This window comes from Rana temporaria, chromosome 2 (genome assembly GCF_905171775.1).
Source record: "Rana temporaria chromosome 2, aRanTem1.1, whole genome shotgun sequence".
NCBI classification, from domain to species: Eukaryota; Metazoa; Chordata; class Amphibia; order Anura; family Ranidae; genus Rana; species Rana temporaria.
Window position 1 is genome coordinate 469914173 of NC_053490.1, and position 16645 is coordinate 469930817.

Here is a 16645-nt window from a genome sequence, read left to right on the forward strand (position 1 = left end):
TAATAGATGGATGGATGGATGCTGGATGCATAATAGATGGATGGATGGATGCTGGATGGATAATAGATGGATGGATGGATGCTGGATGCATAATAGATGGATGGATGGATGCTGGATGGATAATAGATGGATGGATGGATGCTGGATGGATAATAGATGGATGGATGGATGCTGGATGCATAATAGATGGATGGATGGATGCTGGATGGATAATAGATGGATGGATGGATGCTGGATGGATAATGGATGCTGGATGGATAATAGATGAATGGATGGATGCTGGATGGATAATAGATGGATGGATGGATGCTGGATGCATAATAGATGGATGGATGGATGCATAATAGATGGATGGATGGATGCTGGATGCATAATAGATGGATGGATGGATGCTGGATGGATAATAGATGGATGGATGGATGCTGGATGCATAATAGATGGATGGATGGATGCTGGATGCATAATAGATGGATGGATGGATGCTGGATGGATAATAGATGAATGGATGGATGCTGGATGCATAATAGATGGATGGATGGATGCTGGATGCATAATAGATGGATGGATGGATGCTGGATGCATAATAGATGGATGGATGCTGGATGCATGATAGATGGATGGATGGATGCTGGATGGATAATAGATGGATGGATGGATGGATGGATGCTGGATGCATAATAGATGGATGGATGGATGCTGGATGGATAATAGATGGATGGATGGATGGATGCTGGATGCATAATAGATGGATTCTGGATGCATAATAGATGGATGGATGGATGCTGGATGGATAATGGATGGATGCTGGATGCATAATAGATGGATTCTGGATGCATAATAGATGGATGGATGGATGCTGGATGCATAATAGATGGATGGATGGATGCTGGATGCATAATAGATGGATGGATGGATGGATGCTGGATGGATAATAGATGGATGCTGGATGGATAATAGATGGATGGATGGATGCTGGATGCATAATAGATGGATGGATAGATGCTGGATGGATAATAGATGGATCGATGGATGGATGCTGGATGGATAATAGATGGATGGATGGATGCTGGATGGATAATAGATGGATGGATGGATGCTGGATGCATAATAGATGGATGGATGGATGCTGGATGGATAATAGATGGATGGATGGATGCTGGATGGATAATAGATGGATGGATGGATGCTGGATGCATAATAGATGGATGGATGGATGCTGGATGGATAATAGATGGATGGATGGATGCTGGATGCATAATAGATGGATGGATGGATGCTGGATGGATAATAGATGGATGGATGGATGCTGGATGCATAATAGATGGATGGATGGATGCTGGATGGATAATAGATGGATGGATGGATGCTGGATGGATAATAGATGGATGGATGGATGCTGGATGCATAATAGATGGATGGATGGATGCTGGATGCATAATAGATGGATGGATGGATGCTGGATGGATAATAGATGAATGGATGGATGCTGGATGCATAATAGATGGATGGATGGATGCTGGATGGATAATAGATGGATGGATGCTGGATGCATGATAGATGGATGGATGGATGCTGGATGGATAATAGATGGATGGATGGATGGATGCTGGATGCATAATAGATGGATTCTGGATGCATAATAGATGGATGGATGGATGCTGGATGCATAATAGATGGATGGATGGATGCTGGATGGATAATAGATGGATCGATGGATGGATGCTGGATGGATAATAGATGGATGGATGGATGCTGGATGCATAATAGATGGACGGATGGATGCTGGATGCATAATAGATGGATGGATGGATGCTGGATGCATAATAGATGGATGGATGGATGCTGGATGGATAATAGATGGATGGATGGATGCTGGATGCATAATAGATGGATGGATGGATGCTGGATGGATAATAGATGGATGGATGGATGCTGGAAGATAATAGATGGATGGATGGATGCTGGATGCATAATAGATGGATGGATGGATGCTGGATGGATTATAGATGGATCGATGGATGGATGCTGGATGGATAATAGATGGATGGATGGATGCTGGATGCATAATAGATGGATGGATGGATGCTGGATGCATAATAGATGGATGGATGGATGCTGGATGGATAATAGATGGATGGATGGATGCTGGATGCATAATAGATGGATGGATGGATGCTGGATGGATAATAGATGGATGGATGGATGCTGGATGCATAATAGATGGATGGATGGATGCTGGATGCATAATAGATGGATGGATGGATGCTGGATGGATAATGGATGGATGCTGGATGCATAATAGATGGATTCTGGATGCATAATAGATGGATGGATGGATGCTGGATGCATAATAGATGGATGGATGGATGCTGGATGGATAATAGATGGATGCTGGATGGATAATAGATGGATGGATGGATGCTGGATGGATAATAGATGGATGGATGGATGCTGGATGGATAATAGATGGATGGATGGATGCTGGATGCATAATAGATGGATGGATGGATGCTGGATGGATAATAGATGGATGGATGGATGCTGGATGCATAATAGATGGATGGATGGATGCTGGATGGATAATAGATGGATGGATGGATGCTGGATGGATAATAGATGGATGGATGGATGCTGGATGCATAATAGATGGATGGGTGGATGCTGGATGCATGATAGATGGATGGATGGATGCTGGATGGATAATAGATGGATGGATGGATGGATGCTGGATGGATAATAGATGGATGGATGGATGCTGGATGGATAATAGATGGATGGATGGATTCTGGATGCATAATAGATGGATGGATGGATGGATGCTGGATGCATAATAGATGGATGGATGGATGCTGGATGCATAATAGATGGATGGATGGATGGATGCTGGATGCATAATAGATGGATGGATGGATGCTGGATGGATAATAGATGGATGGATGGATGCTGGATGCATAATAGATGGATGGATGGATGCTGGATGCATAATAGATGGATGGATGGATGCTGGATGCATAATAGATGGATGGATGGATGGATGCTGGATGCATAATAGATGGATGGATGGATGCTGGATGCATAATAGATGGATGGATGGATGCTGGATGCATAATAGATGGATGGATGGATGCTGGATGCATAATAGATGGATGGATGGATGCTGGATGGATAATAGATGGATGGATGGATGCTGGATGCATAATAGATGGATGGATGGATGCTGGATGCATAATAGATGGATGGATGGATGCTGGATGCATAATAGATGGATGGATGGATAATAGATGGATGATATTGAATGGAAGGATGTTACTGTAAAATGTAGAAATTATTCTCTGCTTCCTTCCTCTTTGTTTGTAGCTTAAAGTTGTTCTATTTCAGCTTGCCAACTTGTTGCTAAATGACTAATCCATATTCATATGAGAAGAATGATTTTATAGGAAGAAACCTAATGGGATGGGTGGATGGATAGACAAAGGGATGCTGTATAGATGGATGATGGATGGATCGATGGATGACAATGGATGGATAGATGATTGATGGGTGGATGATAATGGATGGAGGATATATGATTGATGGATGGATGATAATGGATGACAGATTGACAGATGATTGATGGACATATGATGGGTGGATGAATGGATAGATGGAGGAAGAGAGGGAAGGGTGGATGGATGGATAATGGAATGGATGGATGAATGATAATGGATGGTGTATAGATAGATGATTGATTATAGAAAGAAACATAATGGGATGGGTGGATGGATAAACAGACAAGGGGGTGCTGGATAGATGGATAATGGATGGATAATGGATGATAATGGATAGATGGTGGATGGATAGATGATTAATAGGTGGATGATAATGGATGGAGGATATATGATTTATGGATGGATGATAATGGATGATGGATTGACAGATGATGGATGGATATATGATGGATGGATGAATGGATAGATGGAGGAAGGGAGGGAAGTGTGGATTGATGATGGAGGGATAATGGATGGATGGATGATAATGGATGGTATATAGATAGATGATTGATTGATTGATTAATGGATGGATGATAATGGATGGCAGATGGATTTATGATGTATGGATGAATTGATAAATGGAGGGAAGGGTGGATAGATAGAGGATGGATGATAATGGATGGTGTAAAGATAGATGATTGATGGATCATAACGGATTACGGATGGATAGATGATGGATGGATGGACAGATGGAGGGAAGGGTGCATGGATGATATATGGATGATAATGATTGATGGATGGATATGTGATGGATGGATGATAATGATTGATCGATGGATATATGATGGATGGATGATAATGATTGATCGATGGATATATGATGGATGGATGATAATGATTGATCGATGGATATATGATGGATGCATGATAATGATTGATCGATGGATATATGATGGATGGATGATAATGACTGATCGATGGATATATGATGGATGGATGATAATGATTGATCGATGGATATATGATGGATGGATGATAATGACTGATCGATGGATATATGATGGATGGATGATAATGATTGATCGATGGATATGTAAAGGATGGATGATAATGATTGATCGATGGATATATGATGGATGGATGATAATGATTGATCGATGGATATGTAAAGGATGGATGATAATGATTGATCGATGGATATATGATGGATGGATGATAATGATTGATCGATGGATATATGATGGATAGATGATAATGATTGATCGATGGATATATGATGGATGGATGATAATGATTGATCGATGGATATATGATGGATGGATGATAATGATTGATCGATGGATATATGATGGATGGATGATAATGATTGATCGATGGATATATGATGGATGGATGATAATGATTGATCGATGGATATATGATGGATGGATGATAATGATTGATCGATGGATATATGATGGATAGATGATAATGATTGATCGATGGATATATGATGGATAGATGATAATGATTGATCGATGGATATATGATGAATGGATGAATAATTGGATAGATGGAGGGAAGGGTGCATGGATGATAATGGATGATGGCTAGATAGGTGATTGATTGATGGATGGATGATAAAAGATGGCAGATGGATAGATGACCGATAGATGGAGAAAGTCTGGCTAGATGGATGGATGGACATACACTTTAATTAAAAGTTCATGTTCTGTTTATTTAAACCTGGAGAGGAAAATTGACCTATGTGAGGGTCCTTTTACACGGGCGGTCCGCCTCCGCTCACTGTGCTGAGATGGACCTATAAAAGTGCTGCTCTCCTCTATCGGGAGATCGGATGACAGCGGACAGCCTGTTCTCTTTCGATCCCGTTCAGTCCGATCCGCCAAACGGATGGAAAATAGGGTCACCATCTGTCTGGATTTCACAGACAGGTTCAGAATGGATAGCAGTGTCAGCGAGTGTCAGCAGATATGTCACCGCTGACATCCACCGCTCCATATGAGTGAATGGAGCGTCCAATAAGGTCTACCTAAAAAACTGACAGGCAGACCTGATCGGAAAGCCCGTGTGAAAGGGGCCGAAGTGTCAGCTACTGTTTAGTCCGGCCTTGTGTTCAGTTTACCCCATAATGACCATGCAACAAATTTCCATACCTTAGATTGTGGTGATATTTATCACTATGCTTCCTTTTTCAAACATAATAAAGTATGAATTATGTGTGCAGGGTGAGAGTTATGTGTACATATTTGTAGGGTCAAACATAAGTGCATACAGACACATGGCAAGGTGTGCTGATGTCTGCAGGTTTATGACGACATGCACTGTTTGCACACTGTTATCATGCATTTAGAAAGAAGGATGGGTCATAGTAGAAATGCTGGGAGCTCATCCCAGACCCATGATAATGGTCACTTCGCAAAGAGATATAGAACCAACTTGCTTTTTTATAAAACTCTTCTTCCCTTTGTCCTTTGTTATCAAGAGGCAGAGAGACGATACACTCGACTGTGGCCACACATTTTGCAACTAGGGTGACCACGTGTCCCGGATTGCCCGGGACAGTCCCGCATTTTGCAGGTCTGTCCCCTGCTTGTGATTGGAGAAATCATAAATCCCGCCTCTTGTGTCCAATCACAGTGCTGTGATTCATTACAGCACAAGCTGATTTTTGGGAAGGGGGTTGTCCTTGAATGGTAGTTTGGAAATGTGGTCACCCTATTTGCAACTGCCCACCCATAAAAAAGAAAAAGAAAAAAATAACTTGAGATCTCCTGGCTAGAATCAATCAAGTAACAATGACCCAATACATACCCAGTCATGAAGGGGCTAAAAGATAAGTAAAGGCAAACTTATGTTTTTCATTTTTGGATAGAGTGGAGAGCGATTCGAACATCTGTCAGTTTGTATTGCTGTCTGTGACCGCGTTATGGAGAGTCACCCTTCTATTTGTCCTGTTTACTGTTATCATCAAAAGTGAAAGTAAAATAAAACCCCAGATTGTCACCAGAACATTAGTAAAGGGAAAATCTTCCAATGGGGACACTAGTTCAGGTGACAACCAGAAATTTCCTCACTTTGGAGAGATTTCACTCACTTCCTTTCCTGTACCCAAAACAGGAAGTGAGTGAAATCTCTCCAGTGGGACACCGAAGGCAAAGAAAACCTGACAGGGGTTATAACCTGCCCTCAAAAAAGTTTTGCAGTTAGTTTAACCCCTTTCACACTGGGGCAGCGTTAGCGCTAAGGCGCTGCTCGTTTTATCGGCGCTTTACAGTTGTTTAGCCCCACTTTTGCGCTGCTTTTCGGGTGCTGTTAACCCCACAGAAGGGGTTAAAAGTGCCCGTGTTGTGGCTCTTCCGAAGCACTTTACATCAGAGTGTTCCCCCTTGCATCAGAGTGCCCCCCCTTGCATTAGAGTGTCCCCCCTTGCATCAGTGTCCCCCCTTGTACCAGAGAGCCCGCTTTGCATTACAGTGTCCCCCCTTACATCAGCGTGTCCCCCATTGCATCAGAGAGCCCCCCTTTGCATTAGAGTGTCCCTCATCAGAGTGTCCCCCATTGCACCAGGGTGTCCCCCATCAAAATGTCCCCCATCAGTGTGTCCCCCCCTTGAATCAGAGTACCCCCTCTCCTCCCCCTCCCACATGTACTCATTCACAGCTCTCCAGAAAGGCAGCATTGTTCCTCTTTCCAGTCATGTGATAGGTGACAAGTGATAAGGGGAGAGAGGAAGGAAAGTCTGCCGGCTGTCTATCTCCCCCTATAGGGCGGAAGGGAGCAGAAAGGCTAATACTCAATCCAGAAAGTGACGGCTGCTTCTTCTCTTGACAGGAGTGAAATTTGCGATTACTCACTGTTAGATAGGAGCGGCTCGAGGACTGCACCTGACCGGCCCACTGAGCCATCGGCCCATCGGGAAACTCCCGGTAGTCCCAATGGCCAGTCCGTGCCTGTATAGGTCCATAATTATAATTTCATAAATACACAATAAAAATTTGGTATATATACATTTGAATTGCTTCCTCTTTTATTTATTCCTTTCATAACTGGGGGTCATTACCACTTGGATGCACAGTCCCCCTTACATCAGAGTGCCCCCCTTGCATCAGAGTGTCCCCCCTTGCATCAGAGTGTCCCCCCTTGCACCATAGAGCCCCCTTTGCATTAGAGTGTCCCCCCTTACATCAGAGTGTTCCCCCTTGCATCAGAGTGCCCCCCTTGCATCAGAGTGTCCCCCCTTGCATCAGTGTCCCCCCTTGTACCAGAGAGCCCCCTTTGCATTAGAGTGTCCCCCCTTACATCAGAGTGTTCCCCCTTGCATCAGAGTGCCCCCTTGCATTAGAGTGTCCCCTCTTGCATCAGTGTCCCCCCTTGTACCAGAAAGCCCCCTTTGCATCAGAGTGTCTCCCCTTACATCAGAGTGTTCTCCCTTGCATCAGAGTGCCCCCCCTTGCATTAGAGTGTCCCCCCTTGCATCAGTGTCCCCCCTTGTACCAGAGAGCCCCCTTTGCATTACAGTGTCCCCCCTTACATAAGTGTGTCCTCCATTGCATCAGAGAGCCCCCCTTGCATCAGAGTGTCCCCCATTGCATTAGAGTGTCCCTCATCAGAGTTTCCCCCTTGCATCAGAGTGTCCCCTATTGCACCAAGGTGTCCCCCATCAAAGTGTCCCCTATCAGTGTGTCCCCCCCTTGAATCAGAGTGCCCCCTCTCCTCCCCCTCCCACATGTACTCATTCACAGCTCCCCAGAAAGGCAGAATTGTTCCTCTCTCCAGTCATGTGATAAGTGACAAGTGATAAGGGGAGAGAGGAAGGAAAGTCTGCCGGCTGTCTATCTCCCCCTATAGGGCGGAAGGGAGCAGAAAGGCTAATACTCACTCCAGAAAGTGACGGCTGCTGCTTCTCTTGACAGGAGTGAAATCGCGATTACTCACTGTCAGAGAGGAGCGGCTCAAGGACTGCACCTGACCTGCCCACTGAGCCATCGGCCCATCGGGAAACTCCCGGTAGTCCCAATGGCCAGTCCGTGCCTGTATAGGTCCATAATTACAATTTTATAAACACACAATAAAAATTTGGTATATATACATTTGAATTGCTTCCTCTTTTATTTATTCCTGTCATGACCGGGGGTCATTACCACTTGGATGCACAGGCCCACATTTGCAAGGCTGGAAGGGGCTCTATGGCTACTTCTTCCACTTCTGGTGTGTATAGGGATGTGTAATAGGTGTTTATGTATTACTGTAACATGTGTCCTAACCATGTATATATGTATGTACTGACAAGCCCCTTATGTGACAGTAGTGACAAGGTCCTCTCAGTGGAGACATCAGGGGTCTGCTAGCTTCACCCCAAGAACAGGATATATGATTAAATCCTGTAATGAAACATTCCCCTTTACTAGGAAAAGATATCATGTTCTCAGGGAATTTTATATAATTTCTTTATTAATTTTATATTCCTACACATTCCACTCACAAAATATATAGGGAATTCTTCCTGGGCTAGAGGATCTGCTCTATTCAGAAAATTTGTTTTTCGGCCCTCTCAATCTATACTTTAGACTTTAGGCAATCTAATGCCGCGTACACACCATCGTTTTCTGCGATGGAAAAAAACGTCATTTTCAAAAACGTCAATTTAATTGACCGTGTGTGGGCAAAAACGTCGTTTTATGTCTTGTAAAAAACGACAGAAAAAAATTGAAGCATGCTTCAATTTTATGTGTCGTTTTTGGCCGACGTCGTTTTCTGTGTTCTAAACATTGACCGTGTGTACGTAAAAACGTCGATTTAAGCCCGCGCATGCTCAGAAGCAAGTTAGGAGACGGCAGCGCTCATTCATGTAAAACGACTGTTCAGAATGGAATCAGCACATTCGTTAAGGTGTTTTTCAGCTTATAGACAAGAAAATAAAGCGCTTCTTTAACCCCTGCTTTTAACTGCTACCCAGAAATGGACGTTTGTTGCGGCTGATCTTGTTGCATAGTTATGACAAGCTTTTAATTAGTTTCTTTCTTGTTTGATAATGTTTATGTTTGTGTTCTGTTATTTAGTTGTATCTTCCATCTTAAAAATTTTAAATATATATATTGGTCCACCTTTTTTTTTTTGTTTTAATTTTTGTCACCAATTTGATTAGTAATCTCTATTTTGTTTTTATTTAGGAGTGTGTGAAGTGTCTGCAACAACCTAATTTTTTAGTTAACTCACCCACAAGCATGTTTTTTTACCTTGTTAATGTTTGCATTATTTATTTTGTAATGGGTCTGCCCACTCAATACTGATCTCTCAAATCTACAATAAAGAAACATGTTGAAATTTGGCTGAAAAATTAATTTTTATTTTAGTCTTCATAAAAATTTTGAAAAAAAAAAAGTGGCAACCCAAAAACACAACATAATAAAAACAAAGATGCCAAGGTAGGCAGCACTTTAGAGCATGCTTGTTTTTTTCTGAAAACAAGGGTCCCCGAAGCCACAAATACAGCCTGTGAGTCCACATTAAAATTCCATCAGGGGCACCGTATTATTTCTTCGCCCTTTTCTTCCCAGCAGCCTTCCCTGCAGTCTTCCCTGCAGCCTTCCCGGTAGCCCGAGTCCTTGGGGGCTGGGTTCCTGGAGGAGATGAGGTGGCAGGAGCCATAGCAGCCTCATGAGGTGGAGAAGCAGGAGCAGGTGGAGGAGCAGGAGCAGGTGCAGGAGCAGGAGCAGGAGCAGGAGCAGGAGGAGCAGCAAGGACAGGAGGAGCAATCCGCACAATGTGGGTGTCGTCATCGAGCTGCCCCAGGGATGCCATGGTTATGTCTTGGAAGATGAGGAGTTCGCAGCGCACACGCTGGCTCTGCTCCAGATTGTACATCTTGGCTGCAATGAGCGCTGCGAACCCCTCAACTTCACTGGGTGGCTCTCGGATGGCTGCAGTAGCTTGGCGAAGCAGGCCCTGGGTCTCCTCCTCCATTTGTCGCATACTCCTGAGCCGTTTATTGGGATTGCGGAATGGAGGGATCCGGGAGATGGTATCCCGCCGGCGTGCCTCCTGGGTCCCACTGGGGCCTGCCACCTCCTGGCTCCCAGTGGGCTCTGCCACCTCCTGCCTTGCAGTTGGCCCTGGCTCCTCCTGGCTCCCTGTGGGCCCTGTCTCTTCCTGGCTCCCTGTGGGCCCTGGCTGTTCCTGGCTCCCTGTGGGCCCTGGCTGTTCCTGGCTTGGGTCTGCCTGTGTATGAAAAAAAGGAACATATGTTATTTGTGTTTGTCATTAATCACACACATTTTTACAATCATGAGTGATGCAAATTGAATGTCAATATATATTACACACAGGGTCGCCATCCTTAATTATGTGGCCCCTTAAACACCTTCAGACATGGTCCCCCTGGAATTATGTGGGTTTTTGCATGCCTAATTTAGTAAATAAGTGGCCTTTTCCCCAAAAATTCATTTAATCAATTTAGTGTCAACTAGATAGTACTCAAAAAGGGTGTCTTCCATCTGGGACCCCTTGCAGGTGTATTGCGTTACTCCCCCCCTACTGGCCTATCAGAAAATGCCACCCACTCCTTCATCAACATTATTAATTTGCCCATTTTGACCCCATCATGTTTTCCCACTACTGACTATTGATCCTATCCCTAAACTTACGAGATTCACATAGAATTTATAACAATAGTAACATACATTTACCATTATTACTATACTTGTCATATACTAACTAAATTCAAACAAAAAACACATACCATTCTCCACGGCTCACAATTGGGGTCCTCCAGGAACTCTTCCTCTTCCTCCGAGCTTGTCTGCTCCTGTCTGCAGGGAACACTGGAGGATTGGCTGCTGGGAAGCTGGGAGCTACCTCTTGGGGGAAGGGTAGACATGGATGTCCTGGTCTCAATGTGGTCGTCCAGGAACTGCAGCTGACTATAGTACCACAGGGTTGGTTTGTATATGGAGTCAGCTGCAGCCCCAGACCTCATTGAGGCCAGGACTTGGACCCGTTGGGCCCTGTAGGTGCCCCTGATGGAATTGATTTTATTTTTCACAGTGGCTGTTGTGGCGTTGGGGACCCTTGTTTTCACAAAAACAAGCATGCTCTGTCTAGCTTTCTCCCTGGCATCTTTGTTTTTATTTTGTGTGCTTTTGGTTTGCCACAGAACTGGATGTTCCTTCCATTTTTGGATGAATTCTGTCAGGAAGTCCGCATCCTTGAAGGCCTCCATTCTTTCTGCACATGAAACAGAAGCCAAAACATAATGTAATTAAAGGCACTAGCTTACTTCCCCTAACTAGCCCACAAACTCATTCCCTATTCACTATAATAAAGTCGGAATTAAAAACTTACGTCTCGTCGTTAGGAAAGATCGGGAATTACGACTTCTTCCACAGACTATGCAGGCCGTTTCCAAACACGTCCCATCCCTTTTACACTACGCACGCGTGACGCTCCGCACGACACCCCGCCCCTGACGTTCGGTATCGTCCTTTCCACGCCCCTTCTCTGTCGTTTGGTGAGTGAGAAAAGATGGACAACATGGAGGTGTATTCTAGCTCTAGCCAGGAGGCAGGCCAGGCCCAACCACGCCGCAGATTCCGGTGCAGAGCCTCCAATATGAGTTTTCAAGAAATGGTGGAGATGGTCACCATATTGAGGAGGGAGGACTATGATGCCAAGCATGGCCCCTACATGCATCCCAATAAAATAAAAGCCCAAATTATGGAGAAGGTCATCCGTAGGCTCCAGCGGAAGTTTGGGAAAACCAGGAGCAGAGAGCACCTGCGCAAAAGGTGGTCGGATTTGAAAAAAAGGGAACCCCACCAACTTTACAGAATTAATAAGGTTATTCGAAGAAGAAGTAAGTTTTTTCCATGTGTATTTAATTATTTTGGTGTGTTCTTTGTGCCATTTTTTTTTTGTGCCAGGTTGACCATAAAATGAATATTATGAATGTGGACGCATGATGCAGTCGTCGTAGTCGTCGTTCATTCGGTGACTTTCAATAATCCAATACCATATTAACGAGAAATGGCATCATGCCTAGTTGGCATGTGCAAAGGGGAGTTGAAGCACTGTATCTGAACAAAAATCGTAAATTGAGGAATTGTGGGCGAATGAACGACGACTCCTATGACCAAGTAGTCGACACAAATATGAAAGTTGTGACATTTTTGGGGCTTAAAAAAAAGGTGTATTCAATTCTGGAATAGATGGAAATGTGTTTCAGCTTATTTTAGAAGAAACGTAAATACCTTGAGATTCACAAAAAGGAGCGTTTGCTACTCCTTTTTTTATTGAACATGTGTACTCAGTAGCACAATTGTTTGTCACAATCACAACCTATGTTGGGTCACACACAGGGGTGAGCAGATCCAGGGGAGACTTGTTTAGCTTACATATCTAAACTTAAAAATTGTGTTAACTGATTTGACATTACTTTGTGAATGGATTAAATATTGGTCTATTTTATTGATAATTGTTTAAAAATCAACAATAGTGACCTTTTGTTTAGCATTTCTTATTTTTTGGGTGTCATTTCAGGCCGCTCGTAATGGTTGAACCTCATGTTTTCCCTTTCTTCAATCTTGTAGGGCACAATGAAGCACAAAGGCAGGAGGCACAAGCCAATCAAGCCACACCCCCGAGGGATGTAGAGGAAGAGGAACCTGCCTCAACATCCGGTAAAGTAACATCTACCACATTTTCTGTGAATATAGATATAGGCATACAATCTTTTAACACATGTTTTGGTTCCACATTTCAGGAGGAAATCGGGCTGGTCAGGGACTGGACACGTATAGTGCCCAGCTCCTCATCGGCGAGGTTCTCACCTGCAGGGCCCAAGTTGAGGACATACGTCTGGCCTGCCGTGAAATACGTCACAAAGCAAAGACGCTGGAACGGCAGCTTAAAAATTTTCTTAATGTTTTGGGGAGGGTTTAATTTTTGTTGTATTTTCTTGTTTCCTTGAATTTAAAAGAAAAAAAAAAAAAAAAAAATATATTTTGTAATAATCAAAAAAGACCAAAAAAATAAAATAATTATATTATATTTTGTAATAATCAAAAAAGACCAAAAAAATAAATAAAATATATTATATTTTGTAATAATCAAAAAAGACCAAAAAAACTAAAAAAATATATTATATTTTGAAATAATCAAAAAAGACCAAAAAAACAATAAAAATATATTATATTTTGTAATAATCAAAAAAGACCAAAAAAACTAAAAAAATATATTATATTTTGAAATAATCAAAAAAGACCAAAAAAATAATAAAAATATATTATATTTTGTAATAATCAAAAAAGACCAAAAAAATAAAAATATTGATTTGTTGTACTAATCAAAACTAAAAAAGTAACAAATAAATAACATTTTGGACTCCAAACAATTTGTGTGTAGTTATTGGTATCAATGCAGACTCATTCAATTACTCAGGCATATTTGTAGAGTTATTAAGATTTAACACTCATGGGAATTTATTACATCCCAAACACATGGCTGGATGAGAACCTACGAAAAAGAAACATTACCCCCCAAAACTTACAAATAACTAAAATCAAACAAATAAACACTGTTTCATCAAACAAAAAGTAAATTTATTTTTTTAAACAAAATCAGGCATTGCAATGGCCCCCCTCCCCATAAAATAGTCCACATAGGATTGACGCACTGCACGTGCGGTTTGGGGGGCCAAGCCTCTATGGCTAGCCTGATGTCCCGGCTCCGGAGCCACAAGATCAGCCTCATCAGGCAATACCGTCAGGTACGTTTGAGAATTTCTTTTCAAAAAATTGTGCAAAATGCAACAAGATAGTATGATATAATTCCACTTGTATTCCGCCATGTTTATTGCTGTTAAAAACAATCTGAATCGGCTGGCCATGATTCCAAAGGCATTCTCTACCACACGTCTTGCTCTGGCCAGCCGATAATTAAAAACCCTCCTCTCATGGGTGAGGGTGCGTACGGGAAATGGCCTCATGAGGTGGGGACCCAAACCAAAAGCCTCATCTGCTACAAACACGAAGGGCAGACTCTCTTCGTTCTCCTCCGCAGGTGGCAATCCTAGGTCCTCCAACCGAAGCCGTTGTGCGAACTCCGTCTCTGCAAAGACACCGCCGTCCGACATCCGGCCATTTTTCCCAACATCCACGTACAAAAACTCGTAATTTGCAGAGACCACCGCCATCAAAACAACGCTGTGGAACCCCTTGTAATTGAAGAAATGGGATCCACTATGGGGTGGGGGCACAATGCGGATGTGCTTGCCATCAATGGCTCCTCCACAGTTCGGAAAGTTCCAACGCTGGGAGAAGTCCGCTGCCACAGTCTGCCATTCCTGTGGCGTGGTGGGGAACTGGATAGAAAGAAAAAATAAAAAACATTAGAACAAAGATTTTTAACAGAATATAGCTAAAATTACAAGGGATCCCACCAACAATTCAACAAAAAAGGTTAGTATTAAAAAATAACATGTGAACAATTAAGCATATTAATCACCCCCCTCTGATGTTGAAAAAATATATTTAGGGGGAGTGGGGCTCAAGATGAGATGAGAAACAACCCCCCAAAAAATATCTACATAAGAAAAATAATTATTAGTATGTATTTCAAAAATCTAGGGGGGGGGGGGTTTGGACAATGGAGGCCACAAATAAACGGGGATATAGGGACACACAAAATGCAGCACTACAATGGAGGCCACAAATAAACGGGAATATAGGGACTATGCTAGGTGGGTTTGCCCACAACATAGAATGATGGACAGGTTGGCTAAATTAAATAAACATGTAGGGCTTTACTAATTGTGTAGAACAGCATACATAGAGACAAAGTGAGCATTCTGAGCATATTAGAAAAGTATTTTTTTTTTTTTTTTTTTGTGAATTAGTCTGACCATTGAAAGAACACCACTTACCTTAACATAGTCCTCCTGAAGAACCTGAATGATGGCCGAACAGGTCTCAGGGATTATGAGGCCCAGAGCCTGGGGGGAGATGCCCGTCGAGAACTTCAAGTCCTGCAGACTTCTCCCTGTTGCAAGGTAGCGCAACGTAGCAACTAGCCTCTGCTCAGCAGTGATGGCTTCCCGCATAACGGTGTCCTGCCTGGTGATATATGGCGACACCAAAGCCAAAAGCTGCTGAAATACGGGGTCAGACATCCTAAGAAAATTCCTGAAATCATCAGGGTTATTTTCTCGGATCTCCCGCAGCAGAGGCATATGAGAGAACTGGTCCCTGCGTAGCAACCAGTTCTTGGTCCACAACCTCCTCCTCACCCTGTTCATGGACCGTCGCTGGGATGCAGCACACATCCTAACAACAAGCACAGCACGATCTCGGCGACGAGTTCGTACCCGCAACATGGCTAGAAAACGGTCGTCAAATCAGATCAGACTAAAAATTACGCCCTGAAGTAAAGAATGGCCTTTGAAGAACGACCTGCTAAACAGCACCGTGCACACCAAACGTAATGCCTAAACAAATACGTCCTTAGTACAAGCACTGTATCACAGATCCGACAACAAATAGACAAACTGTACGACAGAAAACGAAATTTAAAGCACAGTCACTGAAAATCACGAATCGTATCTCACCAAACTTTTACTAACACGCAGCAACACGATATCAGCAAAAGAGGCCGTCTTCCGCATGGAAACGACCCTTTATAGTGACGTCGTGCGTGATTGACGGAACTGCGCTGTGCTAGAGCGTTGTGAAAAAGCGATGGTGTGTATGCTACGTCGTTGTTCAAATTGAAGTTTGAAAAATGACGTTTTTTTAAAGCACATAAAGCGTCGCATTTTTCCATCGCAGAAAACGATGGTGTGTACGCGGCATAAGCCTTTCTCTAGTCTCCAAAATAATTGTAAAATTCACAATTTTAAAAAGTGACCGTGAGGCCCGGTTCACACTTGTGCGATGCCAGACATCGCATGTGATTCGCAGCACACTGCTGTTCACATTACATGCGATGTCTGTGCGATGCGATTTCAGCCATACACATAGTATGGCTGATATCGCACCACATTTGGTCCAAACACGCACAGGACCCTTTTTTCTGTTTGGACCAGAATCAGATCGCATGGGTGTTCACACATATGTGACACGATTCATGTCCGAACAGTCAGTTCGCAGTGCGATACGCAAGCTGAAATGGGGGCGTCGTTA